At 37.8% G+C, this 12,273-nt stretch overlaps 2 non-coding genes across 2 annotated transcripts; both read left to right on the top strand.

The window, feature by feature from the left end:
* The first annotated feature begins 337 nt into the window (after positions 1–337).
* On the top strand, positions 338–557 carry LOC127870517 (small nucleolar RNA U3). The gene has a single exon (XR_008044864.1). It is a non-coding gene; the product is annotated as a small nucleolar RNA U3 (small nucleolar RNA).
* A 2,317-nt stretch (positions 558–2,874) lies between these two features.
* On the top strand, positions 2,875–3,094 carry LOC127870513 (small nucleolar RNA U3). Its single transcript, XR_008044860.1, has one exon. It is a non-coding gene; the product is annotated as a small nucleolar RNA U3 (small nucleolar RNA).
* The last annotated feature ends 9,179 nt before the right edge of the window (positions 3,095–12,273 follow it).

Below are 12,273 nucleotides of genomic sequence, written 5' to 3'. Positions count from 1 at the left end.
GACATAAAGATTATTATTTATTCAACACTTTTGAAAGACAACTCGTAAGCTCCAGTACTTTTAAATTGTTTCCCTTATAGGCATACTTCGTTATCCGCTGTACAGTGTAATCTGTATTTTTAAAACGAGTTCCACCTTTTATACACATTGTGCTACATACATATGCAATAAACTAAATAGAATTAGTTATGTCTCAATAAAGGATTGTTGTTTCATGTCATATTTGAATTAAAAGCTATGAAACAAAACTCTCAATTTAAGCCCGAAATGGAAAATTATCCACACGCGCTTGATATAACTTATAGATACATAATCACTATAACATTATTTAATGGTTAAGACCTTACTCTTAGGGATCATTTCTATAGTAAGTGTCGCCAGGACGTCAGGTAAAACTGACGGGACCGAATACCACGAGGACGAGACAGAGCGCCCCCTTCTGAGCGCGAAGCGGGCAGAGGCTGTTGCTAAGCAGAGCGACTCGGCCTCTGTCATTGATGAACGTTCCTCTCCTCCCTAAGTGGGGAGTTGGAGGAAGGGGGCGCATTCTGAGTGGCGTTCGTTTGAAAAATAAAAATCTATTTCAAATGTATTACTGTACAATAATTCATTCTTTTTCGGTAGTTAGCTAAATTGATAGTAATATTTTTATGTTTACGTAACATCGATATGAGTAAAAGTTTTGTACTCGGTGTGTTTGTGTGCGTTATTAGTAGTTAAGCGACAATTTATGTGTTAATTAGAACCCTGGTTCACTGATTTAACACCATTCAAGCAAAACGAATTAGTCTCTGTTGTTGACGAACGCCCATTTCTTCCTTAAGCGAGATGGCGTATGTTTTAAAACATCGATTGATTTGAGAATTGCATGCACTCCTTCTTGTACGAGCTGCGGACTCCGCCTTGCTGTTCCGATCTTTTATTTGGGATTTTATAGATAATACTTTCATATATCTGTTTTTTTGTTCGAGCACGATGAGCGTATTCAACGACAGCTATATAGTAAGGCAGTTTGTATTATAGTCTAGCCAAGAGCTGCCCTGTCCGCTGTTGAGGCCACAAAACCATGCGTGACTTTATAGCAGACAGGTTAGCTTCTGACATGTAGACGATAGTACAAAAGTTATTCTTAGGGCAAAGCCGATAACGACATGTATAATACTTTACGTTGTGCAAACAATAAATGCGCTGAAAGCATTGCAATCGTTCGCAATTGCATAATTAGAGTAACAAACGTAGTCATTGCGTTTTTTTAATCGAATTAAAATCAACATATTCGAGTTTATTGAGAGCGTGTCTAAACGCAAATGTCAAGAATGTGTGTGCAGTGTTTTGACACCACTCATAAAAAATTAAATAACTGTGTTTTTATATCGAATCAAAACCAACACATTCGAGTTTTATTAGAACGTGTCTAAACGCAAAGATCAAGAATGTGTGTGCACTTTTTAGCACACGATGGATGCTTAAAAGATAACTTAGTCCAAAATACATGACCCGTTTAGACTTGCTGAACATGTAGCAAATATATGTTATTGTGTTATGCAGATAATGGCGATAACATGATACTAATATGATTATTGTTAAGATAATTATGACAATACATTCTTGATGACGAAGGCGATGGACATAATGGCGTTGATTGTAGTATGGTGTTGTTTTTTATGCTGATAACACTTAACATTATGGTGTGGTGTTGTTTCCGTCTCTGTTGCTGTTGATGCCGGGGATGTTCTGTGGCTGATGATGGCGATAGTGAAGAGGGTAGGGATATTCATAAAAAGGAGGATGTTGAAAATGTTTATGTACCACTGCGCAAAAATCTACCTTTATTTTTTTATCACTTACAGTAAACAGTGAAAACAATGCCCGTCTAATACCAAAGTCAATTTCAAAGCAAAGTGCGTTCTCACGATCCCATATTGTGCCTTATATGGTGCTTTATTATCCAAGTTGACGTGTAACGTTACGATTATTTGGGGCATCATTGAAAAAATATAATAATCGAAATTTGTATCGACGCAATTACCCACTTACAATCTTCAAAAGGCAGTCACGCCTAGACCATTACTTCATTGCCTCGGGTATAAAACGCCAATACCCCGGTAAGTGTCGAAAACTCCGGGTTTTTATCATACTTGATGAGTTCTTTTTTATTTACGTATCACAATTAGCGTCAAAACATCGGTCAATTCCGTATGTATTCGTTCTGTGTCCGTTGCATACGTCATATTTACGTTGCAATTGTTAGACACGTGACTTTGCACACGGTCCGTCAGAATTTGCACACGTTACATTCGACTGTTTCATTGTTTATATCTGCATTTTGACTTCGGTAAATGAGACAGTAACAAGCACACAGTCGGACATTGCGGTCACACAATTTGTTATTGAGTTTGTCATGGGGTCGATAGGCCGCCGCATTTAGCTTGTTGTTCAGAATATTTTTACGAAAATTGGAAAACGTTATGTTAAAATTAAATACAGTAATCAGGAAACAGAAGCGGACGTTTATGTTATTGCGTTCTCCACGAACTATGTTACAGACGTAACGGTTAATAAGTATTAAATACTTAAGAAAGACAACTAGTAAACTACAGTATTTTTCAATTGTGTCCCCTATAAATACACCGTGTTATCCGCTCAACAATTTAACATTTTTTTTACAACTGATTTCAACACTATAAACATCTTGTGAATTACATCTGGGTCACACTTAATATAATTATTTATGCTTTTATAAAGGATTATTGATTTATATAATATTTAAATTAAAAACTATAATAAAAAACTACAAAAAGCAAAATTTAAATTTATCCACACGTGCTTGATATAACTTATAGATACATTATCCCTATTTCTTCACATTATGTTAAGACCTTACTCTTAGGGATCATTTCTATAGTAAGTGTCGCCAGGACGTCAGGTAAAACTGACGGGACCGAATACCACGAGGACGAGACAGAGCGCCCCCTTCTGAGCGCGAAGCGGGCAGAGGCTGTTGCTTAACAGAGCGACTCGGCCTCTGTCATTGATGAACGTTCCTCTCCTCCCTAAGTGGGGAGTTGGAGGAAGGGGGCGCATTCTGAGTGGCGTTCGTTTGAAAAATAAAAATCTATTTCAAATGTATTACTGTACAATAATTCATTCTTTTTCGGTAGTTAGCTAAATTGATAGTAATATTTTTATGTTTACGTAACATCGATATGAGTGAAAGTTTTGTACTCGGTGTGTTTGTGTGCGTTATGAGTAGTTAAGCGACAATTAATGTGTTAAGTAGAACCCTGGTTCACTAATTTAACATCATTCAAGCAAAACGAATCAGTCTCTGTTGTTGACGAACGCCCATTTCTTCCTTAAGCGAGAAGTTGGAGAAAGGCGGCACATTCTTAGTGGCGTATGTCTCAAAACAGCGAATTGATAGATGTGAGAATTGCATACACTTCTCCTACGAGCTGCGGACTCCGCCTTGTTGTTCCGATCTTTTATTCGGGATTTTATAGATATGGTGTTTGTTGTTCGAGCATGATGAGCATATTCAACGACAGCTATATAGTAAGGCAGTTTGTATTACAGTCTAGCCAGGAGTTGCCCTGTCCGCTGTTGAGACCACAAAACCTTGCGTGACTTTATAGCAGACAGGTTAGCTTCTGACATGTAGACGATAGTACAAAAGTTATTCTTAGGGCAAAGCCGATAACGACATGTATAATACTGTACGTGTGCAAACAATAAAAGCGCTGAAGGCATTGCTATTGTTCGCAATTGCATAATTGCATAAACAATTTTAATCACTGCGTTTTTTAATCGAATTAAAATCAACACATTCGAGTTTATTGAGAGCGTGTCTAAACGCAAATTTCAAGAATGTGTGTGCACTGTTTAGCACCCGATGGATGCTTAAAAGATAACTTAGTCCAAACTACATGACCCTTTTAGACTTGCTGAACATGTAGCAAATATATGTTATTGTGTTATGCAGATAATGGCGATAACATGATACTAATATGATAATTATTATTATTATTGTTAAGATAATTATGACGATGCATTCTTGATGACGAAGCCGATGGACATAATGGCGTTGATTGTAGTATGGTGTTGTTTTTGATGCTGATAACACTAAACATGATGGTGTGGTGGTGTTTCAGTCTCTGTTGCTGTTGTTGTTGATGATGGGGATGTTCTGCGGCTGATGATGGCGACAGGGGCGTCGGAAGCAAATTAACATTAAAGCGGCGGAGGGGGTATCCCCATCCTGTTGGTGGGTGTCCGGGATTTTTTTCAAATTTTAGCATCAAATGGTGCATTCTGGTGCGTTTTTATACTGATACCTTACCTTATACACGTCTATTGCAGGCATATTCTATATTACAAAAGTTGTGACAGACAGACAGACGATGGAGACGTGATCTCTATATGTCGCAGTTTGTATTTTGTAGCAGGCGACACAACAATAGGGCTCATGTGGGTTGAAAGAAATTCCGTTTTAGAAATTTGAAAATCGTTGGTAGGTTTGGAGTAGACTTATTGAAATGAAACAAAAAAGTCGTAAAACACATTAAATAAGTATTTTAAAATTATCGACTTACTTTGAGTTATTACAATTAATTCAGGTACCTTGAGGTATCTTTAATTTTGTGATATCAGAACATTTGTTTCATGCCATTCTTTTCTTTATATTAATAATAAGAAGCAAATGACTAGATCGTACCGACAATTAAAGATTCCCAGGTTTAATTACTCAAGAATTAAGGGATTATCGTTATATAAGAGACCGATCAATTAACAACATAGCTAAGTGACACGTACATTACCGCGGGTGGGTGATGACAATTAACAATACACGTGTCATAACCGCGAAATCGTGATTACCTTGCTTCGTGGTAAAGATATTTTCAAATATGCGGGTATTGGAATAAAAAAAGAAAGAAAAAGGTCTCTGCCGAAATTTCAATTTTGCCGAAAATATTGTGGCGGCGGTCGCCGCTCCTGCCGCCCCAGCTCCGACGCCTCTGGGCGATAGTGAAGAGGGTTAGGATATTCATAAAAAGGAGGATGTTGAAAATGTTTATGTACCACTGCGCAAAAATCTACCTTTTTTTATTATCACTTACAACAAACAGTGAAAACAATGCCCGTCTAGTACCAAAGTCTGTTTCAAAGCAAAGTGCGTTCTTACGATCCCATATTGTGCCTATTATGGTGCTTTATTATCCAAGTCGACGTGTAACGTGACGATTATTTGGGGCATGATTGGCGTCGCACTGAAGTGTCTATTTGTGCCTATAACATTTACTACAACATTTATTGCCAATAATGCAAAGCTAATTCTTTTAATTAATAACTGATCACAGGAACTGGGCAATAATAAAAGATCACAGGGACTGGGCAAATACGCGAACCGGTGAAACTTTCTGGTTTTGTGTAAAAACAAAACTTCTTTGTTCCACTATCCTAGCAACCACCTAGTTACTAATAAAGGCGCTATAGAGCTTGAAGCGCGACACGTATTATTAATTGTAATAATGAGTCTTGATAAAGGAAGCAGCCGCTTATCAATGAGGAGCACCATCACAGTACCACAGTCTCATTACTATCAAGTCCCCCTACAGGTTTTTTTTAAGAACCACATATAGAACGCCGCAGGCCTGACCCGTATCTTGCCAGTGGTATGGACCCTTTGGTATGGACCTATAAGCCCGCTCACTATCCAGCGTTTAAACATCCGGGTTTACATTTAAACCGACTATTAATAGCTTATTAATATCTTAGTTAGAAGGTGATTTTTCAAGCGGTTCCGTAGTGGAGTGGTTACACGCTCGCTTCACATGTGAGAGGCCCAAGGTTCGAGCCCCAGTAGAATCAAATTATTTAATCTGTGTTCTATGTTAACTTTTTGTTTTGATGTAGACATTTTAGTTTAAAAAAAATGCTGTTTTATTGTAACCATTTTTTGTTTTTATTATGCCCATGAAATATATGTGTGAGAGGGTGGGGGGGGGGGGTCGTAAACACATTAAAACGTTTACAGTGTTTTCATATCAATGAGAACTCAACCCCTATCGTAAATGAAATGGAACAGCATCGTCCAAGGTATGATAACCATCAAAAAAAAAATCACAATGGCGACTTATGTAAAAGACCGAGCCAGTCCGATTGAATAAATATAATAATCTATTTTTTTATCAACGCAATTACCCAAACTTACAACCTTCAAAAGGCACTCTATGCCTAGACCATAATTTCATTGCCTCGAGTTTAAAATGCCAATACCCCGGTAAGTGTCGGATACTCCGGGTTTTTGACGATGCTGGAACAGCATCGTCCAAGGTATGATAACCATCAAAAAAAAATTCACAATGGCGACTTATGTAAAAGACCGAGCCAGTCCGATTGAGATAACTCGATTTTTCAGTTACTTCCCTTTTGCATTCGCCACTGCGTAGGAGATTGCTCGTCATTGATAACATTCTCCTAGCAGAGTTGTCGTTCGTGTTTCAACATTCAACAATGGCCGCCCCCATGAGAGTCTCGATTCAAAACTTTCTTACTGCATAAATTGGCTTGTTTCGCTATTAAGAAGCTGTCATTTAGGATATATGAATTATTTATTCACTAAATCCCCGCATATGACAACAATAGTTGGAATTCGAAGGATATATACTCGATGTGAATGAAGGACTTTCTGGATCGTAACAGCTTGACACGGCAAAACTGGCATACTGGTAGTTTTAGTTATCAATATAAGTAACATTGTGCTTTATAAATTGTATTCGAGCATTTTGCTACTTATTGAATGACTATGATACCCGATATCAACATTTCATCGGGGATTTGCAGATCACTAAGCTGTCCTGAAATTCAACATTGATTTCAAACTCTTTACTGGTTTGTACTCTTTCTTAGTGTTAGTACTTTTTATCATTTTAAAGTTAAATGAACTGTGTCACAGTAAAAGAGACATTAAGGCGATTGTGGCCAGTTTGGACCTAGATCAGCCTGCAGTCGCTTGAAAGCTGTTTGCTTAAAAGCGTTTTTCTGACAATAACAAATAATTTAATTGGATACTGATTTGACTGCGCTTTCCCTATGACCTGGCTCAAATAATAGAATTGTCATTAATCAAATTATTTATTTCGAACATAAATCAATTGTTTTTCTTGTCCCTCGGGATCAATGACTCCAGCACTTTCCTGTTGAGAATTGAATACTGCTAAAGGCGATGCTAGGGGGCGTGAGAGATGTTGCACCTTCCAGTATCGCTCGATTGTTCATTGTCGGCTCGGGTACTACGTACATGTACCCCGGGTACTCTTAAGTATACTTACATGTATCCCGGGTACGGTAAATATACTAAAATGTACCCGGGAAATTTAACCCTAAATCAGTCGTTGTCGACTATTTTTTTGTAATAATTATATACATTGTATACACATTTATGTCAATTTTCTGTAGAATGGCCTCTATATTATCGGAACACATACTCAAAAAGCATGTTGATGCAGTGTTTTTTGAAGAGAAGTGTGTTTAAGATAATCGCTTGCGCGTTTTACGACATCGAATTTTGGGCGCGAATACAACACGGGTACAGTCTAATATGGACCGAGTACAATTACGTTTATTTACCGTACCTGGGGTACATGTAAGTATACTTAGAGTACCCAGGGTACATGTAAGTATACTTAAGAGTACACGGGGTACATGTAAGTAGTACCAGAGCCGACAATGACCAATCAAGCTCCATTATCCCTTATGAACCGACTCAAAAAACCGAGTCGTCAATATTTGACTTAATTTTTGGTTTGGTTGCTCTCGAGGGATCGAAAATTTCAGAATCTTCCTAAAAGCCCTACGGGTTTGATCCCCAGAAGCGACATTGATAACTAGCATACTTTGTTATCTAAAAGGCTGCTAAACCTGATATACAATGATAATGTGAATTTTCTCTCACATGATGTTCATCAGTCGTATTATATAAAAACTTACAGCAGTAGTAAACAACTGGACAATAATTAATGAACGCATCTTTCATATGTCTTTGACACTTTGATTTTGACATGGCCTAGATTTAAATATGTGACTGGACTTTACCAGCACTCTTGTAACAGAGCTAAAGTTTAAATGTACCATTGAAGATCACCTAAATCCAGATTTGCTATTATAGACGTGTGGAAAGTTTTAAGGGTGTGACAAGTAAGCAAAAATTGGTCATTACCCAGAGGCCACAACTGATCTATGACTGTATTAAAACAAGAAAAATCAGTGCCTGATTTAGATTTCCTTAGATAGTTCAATAGAAACTAATTTCATAAGCCTGGTAACAGTTTAACGGTAATGCTACCAATGTGTCACACCAGGGCCTTGAATTTGAAATCTAGGACATGCATGATCATTTCTTCATGAAATCAGGACACAAAATTGTATTTTAAGTCCTTAATTGACCTGGCTATAGTTCTCAGATTATTATCAGCTCAATCAGTATATATATATATCATTATTTATGCTTTGTGTATTGTAAACATATACACAATCATGCAGTTACATGATAGCAATAAATAATATCAAAGCTACCCATACTATAAAGGTCATTGACAAAGCCTATGGTCAAAATGTGAACACATTGAGTGTAATCGCCCTCTCGTGCCAGCAAAAACAACACGTTGACAGGTTGTCATTTTTGACAGTTCTACTTTCACTTTCATTTTGTGATATCAAACTATTAACAATTATGTGGCTGAGAAAAATATCGCCATTGCCTTTTATGCCCCCGGTAGGGTGGCCTATATCAGTTGAACTGTCAGTCAGTCAGTCAGTGTGTCAGTCTGTCCGTCCGTCCGAAAACTTTAATGGCCATAACTTTTTTAATATTGAACATAGCAACTTGATATTTGGCATACATGTGCTTCTCATGGAGCTGCACATTTTTAGTTGTGAAAGGTGAAGGTGAAGGCCATCCTTCAAGGTCAAATGTCAAATATAAAGCGTCTGTCTGTCTGTCCGAAAACTTCAACATTGGCCATAACTTTTTCAATATTGGCGTGCATGCGTATCTCATAGAGCTGCACATATTGATTGGTGAAAGGTCAAGGTCATCCTTCAAGGTCAAGGTCAAAGGTCAAATTTTGCAATATTGAAGATAGCAACTCCATATTCGGCATGCATGTGTATGTCATGGAGCTGCACATTTTGAATGGTGAAAGGTCAAGGTCATCCTTCAAGGTCAAAGGTAAAATATTTGGCTTCAAAGCTGCGCAGCAGGGGGCATTGTGTTTCACAAACAAAGCTCTTGTTTAATATATTTTCTGCACATTTCTTCAAAAAACTTACATCAATACACGATTTTCTTCGTTAATTCAATCATTCCTGACAGACTTGTGTACATATTTCGCTTACATTTTGACGCGCGTAGTTAGGACCGCATTACCGCTTCCGAAATGTGTATTCATACTATTGCCTTCGAGGAACTTATCTGATGTTTGACGGAAAGGGCCGAAAATGTGCGAGTGTGGGTTCCCCACAGGTACTACTTTCCCGTTCCCCCAATTTTTTTCCGTACCTAAAATTTTTCGTACCCAATTTTTTTTCGTACCCAATTTTTTTTTCGTACCCAATTTTTTTTCATCCCCAATTTTTTGTTCGTACCCAAATTTTTTTCGGTCCCAATTTGTTTGTTTCAAGTGTTAGCCGACAGTTTATATGCTTAATGGAAATCTCTTTCATCGATTTAACTCCATCCAACCAGAACGACTCGGTTTCTGGCGTTGATAAACGTACTCTCCTTTCTACGTGGGGAGTTGAAGGAAGGGAGCGCATTCTTACAGTAGTGGCGTCTGTTTCAATACACCAGATTGATACTTGTGAGCATTACATGCACTCATGTTTTTGAGAGCTACGGACTTCGCGTTGTTGTTAAAACATTTTGATCGAAAATTATTATATCATGCTTACGTATGTTAGTTCTTTTTTGCAATATAAGCGTACGCAACGACAGTTGGTAAGTAAGTTTGTATTTGCGTGACTTGTGGTTATAAAATTACTATGTAAAGGCCATTAATAATCTGAACAAAAAATGACTACGTTATATATGACCCACGTCCTGACAAAATTTGTCTAATGATAAATACGTTCTCACATTATGGTCTGGAGCTGCCCTGTCCGCTACGGAGATCAGACAAACTTGCGTGACTTTCTTGCTGGCATGATAACTCCTGGCAAGAATGCGCTGATTTGACCAAGTCAAATGCTGACAGAATATTTTTCAATATTAGATGAGTAGCTTTTAATAATAGGTCAGTAACTTAAGTACTGACCTTAACGATATTAACAAGCCGACTTATTATAATACAAAAAGCAACATTTCCTCCTATTATTACGTTGATGATTGGATGTGAAGAACACTCGGTAAGATAAATTCGTTGCCCGTAATTTTAACTGACCCTGCACGGTGTGATAAATGGAAGTACGTTTATATTGGGGTTGAGCTGCACACCGTATTGGGCCAGTAAAAACCCTTGCCACTTATTTTATGAGTCGCACGAAAAAAGATCAAAGCTCTGAATGTGTTGCGTAAGTCCGCTATTATATTAACACATGGCACTGTTGGTGCACTATGATTTAAACCCAACTTTAAAGCCAAATAGCGTTGGCTTTCTTGGTCAACATCACGGTGTGTTCGTATGAGCTTATTCATTACTTCGATGACATTGAAAGTTTTGTACTAAGTTTGTTTATGCACAAAATTCAAGTGTTAGCCGACAGTTTATATGCTTAATGGAAATCTCTTTCATCGATTTAACTCCATCCAACCAGAACGACTCGGTTTCTGGCGTTGATAAACGTACTCTCCTTTCTACGTGGGGAGTTGAAGGAAGGGAGCGCATTCTTACAGTAGTGGCGTCTGTTTCAATACACCAGATTGATACTTGTGAGCATTACATGCACTCATGTTTGTAAGAGCTACGGACTTCGCGTTGTTAAAACATTGTGATCGAAAATTATTATATCATGCTTACGTATGTTAGTTCTTTTTGCAATATAAGCGTATGCAACGACAATTGGTAAGTAAGTTTGTTTTTGCGTGACTTGTTGTTATAAAATTACTATGTAAAGGCCATTAAAAATCTGAACAAAAAATGACTACGTTTTATATGACCAACGTCCTGACAAAATTGGTCTAATGATAAATGCGTTCTCACATTATGGTCTGGAGCTGCCCTGTCCGCTACGGAGATCTCACAAACTTGCGTGACTTTCTTGCTGGCATGATAACTCCTGGCCAGAATGCGCTGATTTGACCAAGTCAAATGCTGATAGAATATTTTTCAATATTAGATGAGTAGCTTTAAATAATAGGTCAGTAACTTAAGTACTTACCTTAACGATATTAACAAGCCGACTTATTATAATACAACATGATGTGTTTGTGAAACACGATGTCCCCCTAATGACGTTTGACCTTGAAGGATGGCCTTGACCTTGACCCTTCACCACTCAAAATGTGCAGCTCCTTGAGATACACACGCATTTCAAATATAAAATTGCTAGCTTCAATATTGCAGAAGTGACATTAAATGAGCAATTTTGACCCATATATTTGGCCTCTAAAGATGACCTTGACCTTGACCTTTCACCACTCAAAATGTGCAGCTCCATGAGATACACATGCATGCCAAATATTAAGTTGCTATCTTCAATATTGCAAAAGTTTTCATAAAATAAGCGATTTGGGCCACATATATTTGACCTCTGACCTTGAAGGATGACCTTGACCTTGACCTTTCACCACTCAAAATGTGCAGCTCCATGAGATACACATGCATGCCAAATATCAAGTTGCTATCTTCAATATTGCAAAAGTATTCATAAAATAAGCGATTTGGGCCACATATATTTGACCTCTGACCTTGAAGGATGACCTTTACCTTTCACCACTCAAAATGTGCAGCTCCATGAGATACACATGCATGCCAAATATAAAGTTGCTATCTTCAATATTGCAAAAGAATTCATTAAATGAGCGATTTTGGCCACATATATTTGACATCTGACCCTGAATGATGACCTTGACCTTGACCTTTCACCACTAAAATGTGCAGCTTCATGAGATACACATGCATGCCAAATATGAAGTTGCTATCTTCAATATAGTAAAAGTTATTGCAAAATGTTAAAGTTGGCGCAAACCAACAGACTAACCAACCAACCAACCAACAGACCAACCAACCAACAGACAGGGCAAAAACAATATGTCCCCCACTACGATAGTGGGGG

The sequence above is a fragment of the Dreissena polymorpha genome, chromosome 2 (assembly GCF_020536995.1).
Source record: "Dreissena polymorpha isolate Duluth1 chromosome 2, UMN_Dpol_1.0, whole genome shotgun sequence".
Lineage (NCBI taxonomy): Eukaryota > Metazoa > Mollusca > Bivalvia > Myida > Dreissenidae > Dreissena > Dreissena polymorpha.
Note: the sequence above shows the minus strand (reverse complement) of the source record. Positions and strands in the feature narration are given on the sequence as shown.